This window comes from Dermacentor andersoni, chromosome 11 (assembly GCF_023375885.2).
Source record: "Dermacentor andersoni chromosome 11, qqDerAnde1_hic_scaffold, whole genome shotgun sequence".
Classification (NCBI taxonomy): Eukaryota; Metazoa; Arthropoda; class Arachnida; order Ixodida; family Ixodidae; genus Dermacentor; species Dermacentor andersoni.
In genome coordinates, this window is record NC_092824.1 from 38,830,354 (window position 1) to 38,843,408 (window position 13,055).

A 13,055-nucleotide genomic window follows, 5' to 3' on the forward strand; every position below is an offset into this window, starting at 1 on the left:
TCCCATCGCCCGAGGAAAACCTTTCGAGATCCTCGGCAATGGCCTTGGCCCGCTGGACGGCCTACTCCTGGTCTTCGGGTGCCTCGCTGAGGAGGGCGGCTTGCCATCTCTCAGCGAAGCGCCCCGCTTCAGAGGGTCCTGCTGTTGTTTTCCCCCTTCCTCCTTGTCCTTCTTCCTCGTGGCGTTGGCATTCCCAAAGCACATGGGCCATATCGGCCCATTCGTGCTCGCACCACGGGCAGCCGGGCGATGGGTGCAGCGCTGGCCACAGGCGGAGAAGGTGGTAGGGGTTGGTGAAAGTGCCCGTCCGCAACCGTCTCAGGTCGACCGCCTGGGACCTGTCTAAGCGCCCGTGGGGTTGTGGATATTTTCTTCGTTCTTTCCTATAGTGACCAAGCAACTCTCTGTAGGTTGCCGAAATCGCAGTCGGCGTCCGCGTGATCCCTAGCTCCGTCCGCCGCGATTTGTGTTGTGTTGGTAACGACAGCGGCCGACTCCTCCGCTGGCGTCCCACACAAGCACGGCAGCGGCTGCCCTCTGGCTGACCGCGTCGCGGCGGGTAAGCTGCCTCGCGATGAGGTGGGCGCGTTCGTTGCGGTGGGGTGGAGTGTCGGTGCGTCTTCGGCCGTCGCATTGTTGTTGTCATTATTGTCGCGGCTGTTGTTGTTACTGCCAAGCTACCCGACGTGCGCGGGGAACCACTTGAGGGACTTCTTTGTAATCGTGCCGGATCCGAAGTTCCCGGCCCGGGCGTTGAGCATGCGCGACACATCCGCCGACACGCAACGTTGGTGTAGTTCCGAATCGCTGATTTAGAGTCGCTGATGATCAGGTTATCGTCCGCACCTCCGTGGAGTACCGCGAGGGCTATGGCCATTTCTTCCGCTGCTTCGGCTGACGGCAGCCTCGCTGATACCGCAACTCGGATTGTTCCCTTTGTAACTATGACTGCCATGGAGAAGGCGGGCGCCGTCGCCGTCGGCCGGCCGTGTCGATGTTGCCGCTGTTGCTGCTGCCGTTTTTGTCGTAGTAGTAGTAGTGATGGTGGTGCTGGTAAGTGTGGTTCGTCTCGCACATTCACTTGTAGCGGCGGTGGTGGTCGACGTTCCTCGTCGCTATCAGAGTCACCGACTTGCCGCGGCTACCTGGCTGCACCGACGAAGAGGACGCATTCTCGTCTTCCATGCTTCTCGAGGATTGTTACCGCCCTGCGTATCCGTCTTTGCACGTCATGGACAGGGTGCATATTCTTCGGCATGTTTTCCCTCTGTATGGCGTCCCTGACTTCCGGTAGCAGCGATTCCTTCAGTCCACGCGCCTCGTGATATCGAATGCCGAGTAAGTCTAGGATTCGTCTTCCCGTTACGGTGCTTGACAGCCTCCCCAGCTGCGCGATTCTCTGCACCTCGGCGATCTCCTCGAGCGTGTTGTGTACGCCCACATCGTTAAGACCGCGAATATAATAAGGTGCGGGAGAATTTGTTGTTTTTCCTAAGTTGCTTGTTAATACACTGCAGTGGCATAAAGAAAGAACCTGCCTAAAATTTGTTTTTTTAATATGACAATAATTCCTTTCCCAAGAGCCAAAATGAGCCACCTTTTACATATTGTAATATGTATACTGATGTATCGTTTCTTGAAATACATATTACACGAGCAGTTTGTTCTTGATCTTCAGTGAATGATTTCAGTGTATTCGTAGAGAACAGAACTTTGTGCGGAGGCGCATTTTTCGCAAACATTTATTTGACATCCATCTGCTTCCATCACCACTAAGAATGCTTGCATTCTAACCATCCAAGGTACCATATCATTACTTGACTGTAACAAAAGAGCAAGATTCGTGCGTTAGTTCGAGCAAAAAGAACATGTTACAAATAAGGTAAAACAAGACGGCAAATCTTTTACACAATCAGCCTAGAGCATATAGCCTAACGGAATAGTTAGGCGCAATACCACTGTAGTTACCAGTACTAAACGTTCGATCTTTCTCTATACTGGCCAATATGATGTCGAAACATCTTACATTGAATGTGTTGGAACTAGAAGAGTCGTTAATAAATGTTATCTTTCTTTAGAAAGGAGGTATGCGATGCTTTATTGATAGTTCGGATGCTTCTTTTAAGCTTGTTCTTTGTTGCAACGTATGATGAAAAGTTCTGTTATATGGAGATTGCAATCAGTGTATGGACTGTTCACTTCATTTCTCTAAGCGCTTGTAGCATGAGCCTTTAGGTGATTTACGCCATTGCATTTTTTGCTTGCCAGCGGGGGTATGAACTATTGGTGCCAATGACACATTTTCTACCTCTCGGCTAGAGTGAGTGAAAGCTTTCTTGAAGATATCCGGCGATTTGTGTGGGGCGGGGCCAACACTACTCCCGCCTAGATGACGACCTCGAGTCCTTGGACAAAGGCAGCTTTCTTGGCGTGCCGGGTGACCTACAGTTGCCCTCGACTGGATGCCGTGTTCTTTAGGTATGAGCCATTGCAAGGAGCCACCTATGGCTTACGGCTTAATAAACAGCGGTGGTTTGAATATGGGTTACTAGGCGCGCGATGCTGGATATGTGCGGCTCTTCAAATAATTACGTTACACAAACTTAGGCACACGAGTATGCGTAAGTGGGCATCTGTCGTTCTCACATGAATCTTATTGTCGCTCTCTTCCTTTGCTGGGTATGTGCCACTGCGTGTGTGCCTCTCTTCAAGCACAAAAAAATGCGGTAGATCACATGTCGCGGCGACTTCTGACGGCAATGCTTTAGCATTGAGCCAATACAGCGACACAACGTATTGCCACCAATGAAACGAGTTAGGTAAGGGCCGTGTGTTGCCGTGGGACTCCTTTTTTTGCGCATTCCTAAGAACACTCTGCGCCATCTAGCTCCACTACCACGAAGCCTGAGCGTGTCCTCCGAAATGCTTAGGGTGCCTAGGCGTGCGAAAGTGGGAAACGTGTCATGCTGCAACCGGGCTCCCCTATGGCTTTTTTTGACATCCTGTGCCATCTAGTTGCACTGCCGAGAAGTCCACACGTGTCCTAAGTGGCAGAAAGCCTGGTGCACCGGTGCCTGTGAAAGATGAGAATTCGTCCCTAGCGCGACGCACACTGAGTCTCACATACTCAATGCACCAAGTTGGCGAGAGGTGCATTTAAGAGCGGTAAATAACAAATGAATTCATGCCTAAAGCACAGGAGTGAAAGCCATTTATTGAAAAATGGCGCATAGGCAGTGTATGTGTAGCGCTGGCTGCTGATGCGTGCCGTTGCTACCCTTCACGATCGCTCGTGATGTGGGTTTGATTCCGCTCAGCACCACAGATAGCGGAGAGTTCTTCCTTCTCATTCTACAGCGTCACAATCCCAGTGACACATGCCTAGTTGCCGAGGCTGGCGTCAAAGACGTGTCCCTGAAAATTGGCACACAAGTACCGCCTACATATCCGGCGACCCATGTTGGCGTCAGGAAATTTCATTGGAGACCCAGTGGCACATATCCAACACTCCATTTCCGCGACAAAGCGTTTCTGCGTACGGCCGCATCTACCCAGTGCCGTGCGTACATCAACCCAGGACGATGTTAAGGAGGTTCGTTGAGCGGCACGTATGTAAACAGTGCCCATACTCATAGGCCTAGGCTGGTTCGACGGTTAGCTTAGAAGCCTGTTACCTCAGCGATGCAGCCCGATGGGCTACTCATTCGACCGCGCACTGACGAGCAACCTATGATGGATAGAAAACGGTTAGAAAAAAATAGCCAAACAGACAGACAGAAAGACAGACAGATAAAGACACACACACACACACACACACACATATATATATATATATATATATATATATATATATATATATATATATATATATATATATATATATATGGTGTTTTAGCGAACACTCAAAATGTTTTGAAAGTTGCCTGTGCCAGATAGCTCACTTCTAGTTGATGAGGTGGTCTGCTCGTAGCGGCGGACACTACTTGCACACGAAATTGAAATGCAAAATAGAAGAGTTAACAAGACCTCACGAATTGATTTTTTAGCTAATTATCTTGTGGCCTATATCACAATTTACAAACTCTAGCAGTGGACATTGTAAAGCGGGTCCACTTGGAACGAATTCTCAGGACGACAGCAGTTTCGACATATAAATTGCCGAGCTTTTTTGAAAAAGGCATTGGCGTGTCAGTTACTTGTGTGCTTCAGTGCATCAAACGACATTTTGTTAACAAATCAACATATCACCACTCTACGTTCTAATCTCACTGACCAGACCCAGTCATGCCTACCGTTCCACATCTCTTTTGGGAGTCTAACGACACCGATCTGCGCACGCGTTTTCGCTGAATATTGGTTTCGGCATAATATTGAGTACCCGTTTACAGACCTGCCCGATCTTCGAGGATGCACCTCTAACTTTTTATGTAGAAGTGCACACCACGCAAAAGCCACCACCTCTATCCGCAACCCTTCAACTTCTTTATGACACCTCGGAGATGTCAGCGCAGCTCGGTCCAGTTGCAGACGTGGTCCGGATGTTTGTACGGCCGGCTCAGCAGCTAGAGGTAGTGGTTTGATCCTCGCCGCCGGAAGTCCAGCGGTTTAAAACACTGGGTAGAAAGTGACAAACTCCCTCTCCAAGCGTCCGACTTTCCAGTGTTGAACTACTTGGGAGAGGTTTGTACAAAGTACTAAGCTTGCTTTCTAACAACCAACGCAATGAAAACGCTCAAACGAATCAAAAAGAGGTCTGGAGTTCGCAGGGCACCAACTTGCCGATAGGTGGGTGTCCTTCCAAACGTATGCGAGCCCCATACCTGCGGAGTACCTAGCCTGGAGCGCGCTTTTACCCATTTCAACGGTTGCTACCCGTGGCTAGGACTCGTTTGCCTCCCGAAGCAGCGGCTTGTGCTCGACTATTCTGCCAAAGCACTGGTGGAAACAAGGCGCGCCCAAATCAATAGCGATAGAGCCCCCTTTCGAGATGAGAGCCCATATCAGCAACCGAATGCCAGACCATGATACACCTCTACTCATGGTGAAGAACCGGTTGGCTTCCGGCGCCACCAGGATTTGAACCGAATCCGCTCGTATTCGAGGTGCCAGCTCTACCACTTCACTACCGCTGCAGTCTCTCCTTTCCCAGTGACTTACCTTCAGGCTAGCGAATCAGCCCCACCAGGAACCCTGTTCTTACCTGCACGCAGGTCGTCCCTCGATTAATTAAAGAATACCTATACGGTAGGCAATGCTATTCGCTTAAAAAACAAAGGAAGCTGCTGGAAAACGAGAAGTGCATTTGACTGGGCTACACAAGAAGTCGCGAGTGCCTGGCCATGTTCACGGCAAAGGTTACGTATATTTTTGTGCCCAAAACGGAGTTAAATAACAGGGACACAGCTTGACGTTATCGCGCCCCTTGTTTCGGCCGGTTGCAAAGAGTCGCTAAACAAGCACAGCGTTTCTTGCATGTACTAAGAGGAGCCGGAGGATGCTGTAGACTGCAGGCAGATCTAGGCTTGTAAGACACGCCGGCAACTGTTCAGTCCGAGTGCCCCCCTTTAGGTAAAGTTGGTCACTGGTCAGGAGCAGGGAACGATGCGGGTGAACCAGATGGTGCGAAGAGTCAGGCGGAATAGGACGCAAGACCGCAGCCATTGAAGAATTCCCCGTACCATGCAGCGCCAGGTCGCCAACCCCCCGATACAATGGCGTGCAATTTTTGCGTCAACCATTACCAACCCCACCAGAAGTCTGCGTCACATAAAAACTGCCGGATGCGCAGGGATCCTTCTGTCCTAAATGTCCGTGGCCTACGAGAAAACACCATGCGTTCACACCAAAATATGGAGAGCCTATACACTGGAGTGCGCTATATAAAAAGTTGCGCTCTTTAAAAAATCCAGGGCACACCACCAAATAGCACTCAACATCACGTAAATTCTCACAGGCCTCCTATAACAGAGACCCGGTCAGGCTACTCTTGTATAGGCATGCTCGGGTATGGGGTGACTCCGTGCTGAGGCTGTTTCAGCAGGGATTTATGTAATGAAATCCACACCGAGACCATTAATGAGAAAGCACAAGATCCGTATAATTTTACCATAAAAAATGGTAACTTCAACAGAAATACAAAACATTAATCACTATATCATGTTTCTATACCATTTTCAATAGTTGAGCAACAAAGTTCATCTCAGTCCAACGTTTCAGTTTTGAAATATTCGTTGAGTGCTGCAAGAAGTGTCCCGTTAAATGCCGCGAAAATAAAAAAAAACATAGGAAGGTTTTATGAAGAAAGAGCAAGGATTTCATGAATATATTGCTGATGTATGTGTTTACGTTCTGATTATTTCGATCATATTGCGGAGAGATGTTAAGAAGACGAAGAAGAAAAAAACTTTATTAGTAGAAAGAACTTCGTTGCCCCTAAAACGGGGTAACGCCATGTGGTCAGGCCCCTATTCCAAGGCACCGCTGGCCCTCGCCATCCTGTCTGCCCTCCGGACGAGCCTGAGCTGATCCCCGAGGGCGGAGCTGGATAGCAATGCCTCCCACCTCGCTCTCGTATTATTATCTTCTTGTTCTTCTGTGTGAGCTGTGCACTCCCATGTGATGTGGTAGAGCGCTGGTGTGCTCCCACACCACGGGCATATGTCCTTGTATGCTGTTGGGTAGTATATGTGCAATTTATGTAGGTTTATGTATGTGTCCGTTTGGAGCCTGCGTAACGTCGCTGAGTCCACGGCTGAAAGGTTCCTATGCGGGGCTGGGTAGAGCCTTCTGAATTCCCTGTAGTGTTGCAAGATCGCTTTATAATTTGGATCGATGGGTGTCGGGTCCTCCACGATGTTGCCATGGGCAGCTCGGCAATTAGTGAAACCTCGAGCCGCCTCATCTGCATGGAGGTTCCCAGTAACACCCTCGTGTCACGGGGCCCATGTTATCGTTTGGGTATACCTGATGTCAAGGTCTCTATTGATTTCGATAAGTATCCGGCGTGCCTTCGCGCCGATTTGTCCCCTCTGATAGTTCCTACATGCGGCCTGAGAATCTGTGACTATTGTTAGTGGAGCATTGCGCTCTATGCCTTCTCTCATAGCTAAGGCGATGGCTATCTCTTCGGCTTCTAAAATGGTTGCTCGGGAAACCGAAGCACAGGCCGTGATTTTCCCTTTACGGTTTACGACAACTGCCACCATGTTCTTTGAGTTGCCCTGATATGGTGAAGCATCCGTGAATCGTGCAGTGTCCAAGTATTTTGTAGTTTTGTCTATGTATTCTGCTCTAGCTTTTCTCCTTCCTGCGTGTAATGTCGGATCCATGTTTTGTGGTATTGGTGACACCCCATATAAAGCTCTAATCTGGCAGGGTAGACCTTTGGCGTTTTGATATATTTGTATGCATTCTCCAAGGCCGATTCTTTGAAGAAGAGCTCTGCCGACTGTCGTTTGCGCCAATCGACTCCTCTGCGCTATGAGTGGGGCTTCAGCCAGCTCATCAAATGTATTGTGGAGGCCGAGGGCTAGAAGTTTCTCATTTGAAGTGTTGCGTGGCAACCTCAGGGCTGTCTTATATGCCATCCTTATTATTTTATCAGCCTTTTCTTCTTCCTCCCTGTTCATGGTATGGTAAGGTAGGGAGTACATTAGTCTGCTAATGACCAGGGTTTTCACAAGTCTGAGGGTGTCTTGTTCCCCCATTCCTGTCCGATTATGAGCCACACGGGCTATCATCCGGTTAATATGTTGCGTTCTTTTTCTGATCGTGTTTAAAGCGTGTAAACATCTGACATTAGACTGCAGCCACATCCCCAACACTCTCACTATTGACCTCTCAGGAATAATTTTCCCTTCCAGCCTGATCTCGAGTTTGAGTCTCGGGTCAGTTCTTTGTTTTTTGGTTTTGATGAGGCGAATGAGTTCTGACTTCTCCGCAGAGCACTGCAGTCCTCTTTGTTGCGTATAGTTTTCTATTATACTGGCTGCCCGTTGGAGCTTTTCCTCCTTCTCTCCCAAGTTGCCCTTGGTGATCCATATCGTTATATCATCCGCGTACAGGGAATGACGGACGTCGGGGATTTCTTGGAGTTTTTTAGCCAGTCCAATCATGGCTATGTTGAAGAGTGTAGGCGAAATCACCGCACCCTGAGGCGTTCCTTTGTTAGGAGGATGGATGACTTCAGATTCATCGTTTCCTACTTTGATAACTCCTGTTCTCTGGTTGAGGAAGCTTTGGATGTACTAGTACGTCCTTTGACCGCAGCTGGTCTCTGCAAGTCCATCCAGTATCCCTTTGTGACTTACGTAGTCGAAGGCCCCTTTTATGTAGACAGCCATGACGATGTGTTCTCCTGCCTTGGGGACGTTCGTCAATACTTCCTCTTTTAAAAGCAGGAGTATGTCCTGTGTTGACAGATGTGGTCTGAAGCCAAACATGGTGTCAGGCATTAAGTTGTTTTCTTCAAGATGACGTTGGAGTCTAGTGTTTACTAATCTTTCGAACACCTTTCCTAGACATGATGTAAGAGAGATGGGCCTAAGGTTGTCTAAAGTAAATTTCTTCCCTGGTTTCGGAATCATGATGATCACAGCGTGTTTCCATTGCTGTGGTATCGTTCCTTTGACCCAATGGTCATTTATAAAGTTCGTGAGGGCTGTTATGGCTTCATCACTCATGTTTCTAATCATGGTATTTGATATTTGGTCCGCCCCTGCCGCTGTGTTCCGTTTTGTACTGGCGATCGCTGCTCTAACTTCTGCCACCGTGAAGAGTTCATCCATATCTGGGTTTGGGTGTCCGGTGTAATCAGCTTGGTATGGGGGTATCGGGGCTTTGTTACCGAAGCATTTTCTATGGACTGCCTGAAGGAGTTCTTCTGTTGTGCCTGGGTACGAGTGTAGCAATCTCTCCAAGTTCTTTTGTCCTTCGCGTCTGGTTTTGAGCGGGTCAATCATTCCTCTGAGGATGTTCCACGTTTTTGCTGGCCCTAGGGTTCCATTAAGTGATCGGCAGAAGCGTTCCCAGTTGGCCGTTGTAAGTTGATTAGCGTATTCCTCGGCCTTCTGGGTTATTTCTTTGATTTTCATTTTGAGTTAGCGGTTGCATTTCTGTCGCTTCCATCTTTTTGGTCAGGCTTCGTCTTGCATCCCACAGATGCAATAGGTGAGGGTCCACTTCAGGTGTTTTGTCCGTCCTGGTGATCGTTTTGGTATGTTTCTGCTTTATATTTCGTATGCGTTCGTACCATTTATCTAAATCATTTATGTCCGTGGTTTGTTCTTTAAGCGATTCTATGTACGCCCGCCAGTCTGTTATTTTAGCTGTACCCATTTGTTCGCGGATTTGAGCTGTGCGGATTGTGGTGCTTATAATGCAATGGTCACTTCCTAGATTTTCGAGGGTTTTGCACTACTCCGCATTTGGACAATTTTTGGTTATTGTTAGGTCCGGACTTGTGTCTGCGGAGATACTATTCCCTGTTCTTGTTGGCACTGCAGGGTCTGTTAGAAGTGTCATTCCGAGTGCTTCTATTGGTCCCATAATATTTTTGCCTTTATTGTTCTTGGTTGGATAGCCCCAGCTTGAGTGCCTGGCATTAAAATCCCCAACTATCACTAGAGGTCTCCCCTTCGCCATTTTTGCTGTCTCTCGAAATAGTTTGTCGAACGTTGCTCTTTTCTGACTGGGCGGGCTGTAGACATTAATTATGAAGGCACTCTTTCCTCTGGTGCCTTTATATGGGATTTCTGTTAATATATGCGGAATGTCCATTCCTTCTATGGATTTGTGACATATTGCTGTGACTTTCTTGTCCACCAATGTTGCGACCTTCCAGTTTTCACCTTCGGTATTGAAGGTTTCGTATCCCTGTAATTTTGGGTTTGTTCCGGCTTCTTGCAATGCAATAATAGCTGGTGACCTTTTTTGTGTCATCACCAGCTGCGACAGTTGTCCCATTTTACGCCGGAACCCGCGGCAGTTCCACTTCCATATTTCGCAGTCTTCGGAAGCGTGCTTTTGATGTTTAGGCATTGTGTGTCACCGGGTCAAGGCCGACAGGCCTGGCCTGTTGTATACTTTCTCTGCTTTTTCTCTTATGCTGCTGCCTGTGGAATGTTTTCTCAATGCTTTCGTAAATTCTATTTGTTGTGCCTGGATTTTCTTGCCCAGAGCTTCTAGTTTTCGATCTACCTGAATCATCACCTGCTCTATGATTGTGGGTATAACTTCTTTTATGGTTTCCTTTCTGTCCTGTCTGGACTGGTTTAGGTTCTTGTTGTGGTTGCTGCATTTGTTGCTTTTTTAATTGCCTATTTTCTCTTTCTAGGTCTCCTATTCGCACTCGCATTAGCTCTAGTTCGCGTTCTAGGCGTGTGAGTTGTGTTGTTTGGTGTGGGGGTTGGGAGGCGATCGCTGCCCAGCTCACCTTGGTTTTGCTTTCCTTGTTCAGCGTCTTCTTGCTCTTCTGCTGTTGTTTTGTTGTTTGGCCCCTCTCTTGGCCACTGTCCCTGGAGTTGGAGTGGTCTCGGGAGCTGTACCTGGATCGGGAACTGGATCGGGACCTAGAACGGGCCCCGTCTGGTGATGCAGAGCCCTCACGGTCCGTGCTGAACCAGCGTCTCTTGAGGATTGCGTTGGCTTCTGGTCGGCGTAGACGTTGCGACAGTGGTGGCCTGCCCCTTTGGGGGACCCGTTTGAGTTTCTTGGTGCACTCCGATGCCGCGTGGGATGAGCCCCCCCGCAGAGGGCACACTCTGGCTCACAGGTGTGGTCCTCAGGAGGGTCCCTTAGCCAACAATTGCTGCACGTCTTTGCCGTGGGCGTTGGACAAGCGTCCGTTCTATGTCCCTTGCTTTTGCACAGTTTGCAGTATTGTCTCGTGGGCTGATAAGGCACACATGGCATTTCGCCACCGTAATAGTAGACGAAGCGTGGCACTATCGGTCCATCGAACGTTATCATTGCGGTTTCAGACTTGCCGAGCGTCCGGGCTTGGACGATTGTCACTCCTTGAGTGCGCACTCGGAGATGACTTAAAAGTTAATCTTCTGGGGTTTCGCGTTCCAGTCCGTGTACCACTCCTTTAAGGTACTCTTCAGGGGTGGTTATGTAGGTGTTCATCGGATGTTTAGTGCTATTGAGCTCCAGCGTTTTGATCTTCACGATCTTCTCCGCCACTTGTTCGTATGGGGTACTTACAATGATTATGGTTGACCCGTTGCGGAGGCGAAGCAGAAATTTATCGCTCCTGCAGGTCTCCGGGTCGCCGCTTGCACGTTCTATCGCTCGCGCAACATCGTAGATTTTAAGTTCTTTAACAACTAGCCCTGGCTTGGGACGCATGATAATTTTCATGTCATTTCTGGGCAGCAGCGCCGCGCGCGTTCGACGTCGGGGTCTTGTAGACGCTACGCCGCGTTTAGCTCGCTCTCCCGCAGGCGCCTTGGCGTTGCAGCTGCTGTTGCCCTCACCGCCGCCTCGAGCTCCGCTGTCATCAGAGGCTGCTCGCACTTGTTTTCTTAAACCTTTTCGTGCTCGCAAAGATAGTGCAAGTTGCCACTGACCGTTCTTGGCTTCATCGTCTTCCCCTGCTGAGTTTTTCTCCTCGTTCGCGTCGGCGTCGCTGGTTGATTCCCCCTGTGTCACCTCGTCAGGTGAGAGGAAGTCCTCTTCAGCGTCGGCCGCAGATCCCGCTTGGTGTTCGATGGCTTGGTCATCCATGTCCATGGTGTCCTGGGCTAGTTCCGGGTCGTTGTCCGTTGGAAGTTGGGCCGTGGCGGCGCTACGCTTGGGCCGGGAGCTGACTGCCGGGGGTCCGCGCTCCGCTACGCCGTTAGGCTTAGCGTGGCGGGCCGGCATGCTCGGGCGATGGTCTTATCTACTTGGAAGAAGCCGGGTCCACTTGTCAGAAAACGGGGTATCAGCGTGTTACTGGTGTCTTCCTACACAAATCCTGCGAATTCCGCGGTGGTCACATTATTTTGACCGCTACTAGGCAAGATTATTCACGGAGCCGATGCGAACACGTCTGTACTCCTCGGCGCAACCTGGCGTCTCTCCCGAGAGATGTTAAAAAAACATTTTTTTTTTTTACATTTCAGCGGGTTAAGTAATATAGAGCACTTACTGCAGACACAAGCAAGATGGTGTTTATCCAAGTCATGACAATCAACTGTAGCATTCCTGCAGCTTAGTAAAACGGTTACATTATGTGGGTTGAGGTTACCAAAAGTATCCAAGTCTGAAAGATAGTACAGCGATACAGTTAGGAAATATAGGTAAGTTTACTTTCTTCCATGTTAGTTCTACATGTCTAATAATTTGGGAAAGCAGCCCCAAGCGCCATTTGTTGGTAGCGAGTTCAGAGAAGCTGCCTCACTTGATTGAAAAAAGCCTATTGAAAGTTGACTGCAATGCATCTTGTTTTCAAGCATTCCAAATTCTTGTCCAGCGTAAGCTACACGACACTCTCTCCCATGATATCAAGCCTCGCTTTATTCCAGACACCCTGTTGAGCTGATAGATAATATTGGCTATACGGCATCCTTATTAGGCCAAGTGCTGCACCGTATAATAATTCATTATACTTGTAGACATGCTACCATTACGTGCTTATATTGTGTTTCTCCGCCCTGTTTAGCTTGTTTTTGACACGCTGTAGTATCACACCACTCTGCTGTTGAAGCCCATATCTCCGCAACTGTACACATAACCTCGAATATTTCATCTTTCTTTGGTTGTTATTGAATAATGTCAGACTAAATCTGTTCTGCAGCCATATTGGCGGCCCGTAACCTTCCGTTAGAACTACCTTCCCAAAGACGTTGTATCTATCAATGAAATGCGCGATTTCAAGAAGGTTTAGCTAATATTGTCTAACCAGGCCTTCTTGTACTTTACATCCTTAACCAAATGCCCTCCCCCCATTTGTGTATAATCTCAAATGATGTTATAACCATACCTGTAGTGAGCGAATCACAAAATCTTATAGTGAATCTACAGGTTATCGAAGACTAATTCCCTTCTTGTTCGCATGATTTAATGCGTTT

General features: G+C 48.6%; 1 long non-coding RNA gene across 1 annotated transcript; it reads right to left on the reverse strand.

Annotated features, from left to right (window-relative positions):
* Window positions 1-1,724: 1,724 nt before the first annotated feature.
* Window positions 1,725-12,257, reverse strand: LOC129381517 (uncharacterized). Its single transcript, XR_008609692.1, has 2 exons — window positions 12,134-12,257; window positions 1,725-1,821 (listed from the first exon to the last, which is right to left on the reverse strand). It is a non-coding gene; the product is annotated as an uncharacterized lncRNA (long non-coding RNA).
* Between the last annotated feature and the right edge of the window lie 798 nt (window positions 12,258-13,055).